This window comes from Petromyzon marinus, chromosome 57, assembly GCF_048934315.1.
Source record: "Petromyzon marinus isolate PM22_M1 ecotype Great Lakes invasive population chromosome 57, UKy_Petmar_22M1.pri1.0, whole genome shotgun sequence".
In the NCBI taxonomy this organism is placed as follows: domain Eukaryota; kingdom Metazoa; phylum Chordata; class Hyperoartia; order Petromyzontiformes; family Petromyzontidae; genus Petromyzon; species Petromyzon marinus.
Window position 1 is genome coordinate 871,100 of NC_133723.1, and position 5,221 is coordinate 876,320.

Consider the following 5,221-nt stretch of genomic DNA (forward strand, 5'->3'; position numbering starts at 1 on the left):
GGAGTGGCTCTTAGCGCTGCACGCGGGGCCCCGTGGAGGGCTGCGGCGGGGGAGAGGGAGGGGAGGGATGGAGGGGAGGGAGGGGTGAATAACCTGGTGGAATTTGCATTCAATACAAGTCCAGCGATCATCGTCAACATCGTCAGCCACGGTCCATCCACTGCTGGATGAAGGCCTCCCCCACGCCGTGGTCTATCAGCTGATGGATGAAGACCTTGCCAAGCAATTTTGGCAAACTTTAAGACCTGTGGCACAACAATGCGAATGACGTCACGGGGTCTTTAACGCCCGTTGTTAAGCGGACGGCACATATATCGTGCTCGACGCCGGAGTATTAACCAGGGGCGGCCTTTGGATTATAACCGCCGCTCGTCCAGCCCGTGGTGTCGTGGGGGAGGGGGGGGGTAATCGCAGGGTTACGAGGGGTGGCAACGGCTTGGGGAGACGTTCATCCAGCAATGGATACAGCGGGAGCTGATGATGATTATCGTTTACCCAGGAAAGCCTCGGCGGAGTCTCAACACTAATCGCCAAGAGGGTCCTGCCCGGGACGCGTGGCAGATTCCTAATCGAGAAGAAGAACGGGTTCCATAAATAGCCGGGGCCGGAGCGAGACAGCCCCCATAGCCTCCCCGAAAGTCCCCCCCCCCTCATCCCTATTCCTCATCTCCCTCATCTCCCTCATCCCCCTCCCCCCTCACCCCCCTCCCCCCATCCCCCCTCACCCCCCCATCCCCCTCCCCCCTCACCCCCCTCGCTCTGGGCGAGGACTCGACTTTGTCTTTTTTGGGCTCTAGGAGACCAACCACATGGCTCTGCCACCCACGTGGTGGTGGTAGAGATTGGGGTCGTCGTGGGGGTGGTGGGTAGCGATGGTCGGTGATGGGGGGGATGGGTGGTGATGGGGGTGGTGGGTGGTGATGGGGGTGGTGGGTGGTGATGGGGGTGGTGGGTGGTGATGGGGGTGGTGGGTAGCGATGGTTGGTGATGGGGGGGATGGGTGGTGATGGGGGTGGTGGGTGGTGATGGGGGTGGTGGGTAGTGATGGGAGTGGAGGGTAGTGATGGGTGGTGGTGGGGGTGATGGGTGGCGATGGGGGTGATGGATAATGATGGGAGTGGAGGGTAGTGATGGGGGTAATGGGTGGTGATGGGGGTGGTGGGTAGTGATGGGAGTGGAGGGTAGTGATGGGTGGTGATGGGGGTGATGGGTGGTGATGGGGGTGATGGGTAATGATGGGTGGTGATGGGGGTGGTGGGTAGTGATGGGAGTGGAGTGATGGGTGGTGATGGGGGTGATGGGTGGTGATGGGTGGCGATTGGAGTGATGGATAGTGATGGGTGGCGATGGGGGGTGATGGGGTGGTGCGTAGTGATGGGTAGTGATGGGCGGTGATGGGGGTGATGAGTAGTGATGGGTAGTGATGGTAGTGATGGTAGTGATTGGGTAGTGATGGTAGTGATGGTAGTGATGGTATTGATGGGTAGTGATGGTAGTGTAATGACATAGAATCAGTCACTTAGCAATTTAGCGCTGGCTGTTGGCAGGGAAGTGGATCTGAAGCCCACAGCAGCCCTGACTAACAGCAGGTCACGTGATAGACCACAGATACAGTGAGGGAAAAAGTATTTGATCCCCTGCTGATTTTGTACGTTTGCCCACTGACAAAGAAATGATCAGTCTATAATTTTAATGTTAGGTTAATTTGAACAGAGACAGACTAACAACCAAAAAATCCAGAAAAACGCATGTCAAAAATTGTATTAATTGATTTGCATTTTAATGAGGGAAATAAGTATTTGACCCTTCTGCAAAACATGACTTAGTACTTGGTGGCAAAACCCTGGTTGGCAATCACAGAGGTCAGACGTTTCTTGTAGTTGGCCACCAGGTTTGCACACATCTCAGGAGGGATTTTGTCCCACTCCTCTTTGCAGATCTTCTCCAAGTCATTAAGGTTTCGAGGCTGACGTTTGGCAACTTGAACTTTCAGCTCCCTCTACAGATTTTCTATGGGATTAAGGTCTGGAGACTGGCTAGGCCACTCCAGGTCCTTAATGCGCTTCTTCTTGAGCCGCTCCTTTGTTGCCTTGGCCGTGTGTTTTGGGTCATTGTCATGCTGGAATACCCATCCACGACCCATTTTCAATGCCCTGGCTGATGGAAGGAGGTTCTCACCCAAGATTTGACGGTACATGGCCCCGTACATCGTCCCTTTGATGCGGTGAAGTTGTCCTGTTCCCTTAGCAGAAAAACACCCCCAAAGCATAATGATCATTGTTACAACGCTGTGGGTGATCATGATATTGTTTTCTCCGATACCAAGGTGCTCTGCAAACCTACCGGTTATTATTAGAGATTTGTCCACGAGGCCATCCAGATTTACAAACACAGACACAACTTGAACCGAGAGGATAGTTTCAAATTGAGCAATCACTGGAAAGATGTTACAAATCAAGTCAAACGTTAGCTGCCTCTCAATTTTTTGTACAGCCATTTCCTTTTCTCAGTGGTTGTATTTCAAACTTTAGCTTCCTTATAATTGAACAGCCGTTTGCACCCGCTTTCCAAATCCCCCCGACCCCCAACGCAGCATAAAAGGTTTTTTTTACCCACTCCCGTGCATTGCGAAGTGATTGTTACCTGCAGCAGCCTATCAAAAGGCTGCTTAACCCAGCCCTCCTACCCACCCAGGCCCCCTTACTGACTCCTCCCCCCTCCCTTAACCTGTATATAATCCCGGTCGTCTCTGAACTGTGCTCCTGACACAGATATTCTGCCTTGACTTTTTCCACCTGAAGACGGAAGCTTGTGTTGCCTGCGAAACGTCGTGATTTAATTATTTTCTTTTATTTTGTTTTATTTATCTACGTGACTTTACCGAATAAAACCAAAGAGTATAATGTTTCCACCTCCATGTTTGACGGTGAGGATGGTGTTTTTGGGGTTATAGGCAGCATTCCTCCTCCTCAAAACACGGCGAGTTGAGTTGATGCCAAAGAGCTCCATTTTGGTCTCATCTAACCACAACATTTTCACCCAGTTGTCCTCTGAATCATTTAGATGTTCATTGGCAAACTTCAGACGGGCATATATGCGTGCTTTCTTGAGCAGGGGGACCTTACGGGCACTGCAGGATTTCAGTCCTTCACGGCGTAGTGTGTTACCAATTGTTTTCTTGGTGACTATGGTCCCAGCTGCCTTGAGATCATTGACAAGATCCTCCCGTGTAGTTCTGAGCTGATTCCTCACCGTTCTCATGATCATTGCAACTCCACGAGGTGAGATCTTGCTTGGAGCCCCAGGCCGAGGGAGATTGACAGTTCTTTTGTGTTTCTTCCATTTGCGAATAATCGCACCAACTGTTGTCACCTTCTCACCAAGCTGCTTGGCAATGGTCTTGTAGCCCATTCCAGCCTTGTGTAGGTCTACAATCTTGTCCCTGACATCCTTGGAGAGCTCTTTAGTCTTGGCCATGAGAGTTTGGAATCTGATTGGTTGATTGCTTCTGTGGACAGGTGTCTTTTATACAGGTAACAGGCTGAGATTAGGAGCACTCCCTTTAAGAGTGTGCTCCTAATCTCAGCTCGTTACCTGTATAAAAGACACCTGGGAGCCAGAAATCTTTCTGATTGAGAGGGGGTCAAATACTTATTTCCCTCATTAAAATGCCAATCAATTTATAACATTTTTGACATGCGTTTTTTCTGGATTTTGTTGTTGTTATTCTGTCTCTCACTGTTCAAGTAAACCTACCATTAAAATTATAGACTGATCATTTCTTTGTCAGTGGGCAAACGTACAAATTCAGCAGGGGATCAAATACTTTTTTCCCTCACTGTATATGTAGGGGAAAGGTTACGGAAGGGGCACATCGAGAACCCGCGGGTAGGTTCCAGAAGTGGGCGTGGCCGGGGGCGGAGCCAGGCCACGCTGGCAGTATAAGAGTGGCCCCGGGAGGGGGCCTCGGGGCTGTCGTTTGGAGCGGGATCCCCATCGCGCTGCTGCTGGAGTCTTCACCGTTTCGGCGTCGTCAGTCAGAGGCAGTCTACCAGCTGTCCTGACTGGGAACCGTGGTTACCGTTGTTAACTGTTAAGGCCGTGTTAATAAACAGAGTGCCTCCTACTCTTAGTGTATCTGAGTCAGTTACTACAGTAGTGATGGGTAGTGATGGTAGTGATGGGTTCTTATGGTAATGATGGGAGGGATGGGTGGTGATGGGCGGTGGTGAGTGGTGATGGGAGTTGTGGGTAGTGATGGTAGTGATCAGGGTGATGAGTGGTGATGGGAGTGGTGGGTAGTGATGGTAGTGGTGCGGGGATGGGTGGTGACGGGAGTCGTGGGTAGTGATGGGTGCTGATGGGAGTGGTGGGTAATGATGGGTAGTGATGAGTAGTGATGGGTGGTGATGCCAGCGGACATCTCACAGAGGAGACACCCATCAGAACCCCACCATTCTCGCGCTCGCGAATCAACCAGACCACGGCGTATTCACCCGGTCTCGAACCTGGCTCCCCGCGAGCCCCGAGGCTTCTCGCCCGGGGCTGTGCCAACACAAACTCAACCCTCGCGGCGCCGTGGTGGATTCGGCCAAGCCGGGGATTTGGCTCGGCAGTGGCCGTGTTTCCTGAGCGAGGAATCTCGCGGGATCGAAGCGCCCGCTCCCATCCACGTCATATAGCACGTGGGAATTTAATCTACGGGGACATTTTTGTGGCAGTGTTAAGAGTGAGGAAAAATAAAGAATCGGTGTTTACCCAGTTCTGGCAAAGACACAGGAGTTGTGTTCAGATGTTCAAACACCCAATTAGATAACTACTAGCAAGGCATCAAGTTTGCATTGCCAACACATAGCAAATCATGCCAACAAACATGCTCTGATCATAACAAACAGGTCCCTGCAGGGTGGGCTGGTAGGAACATTGAAATTTTGCGCAATTTTATGACAACAGCACGAGATTTCACTTCGTTAAAGTATTGAAAGGGGACGGACGGACGGACACATTAATCTATTGCAGGCTGGTACACTCAGTTTACAACTTCGTTCCTACCAGTATAACGTAGCATTGTCTTTGAAACTGATTGGCTTGCACCAGAGACAGCTGCTTTCATGTCCAGAGAACGCCAATAGGCGACCAGTAACAAAGACCACGCAAGTATCGGGGCACTTACAGCTGGGGTCGAGCAGTTATATCTACGGAGACCTTTTTGCCAGTGTCA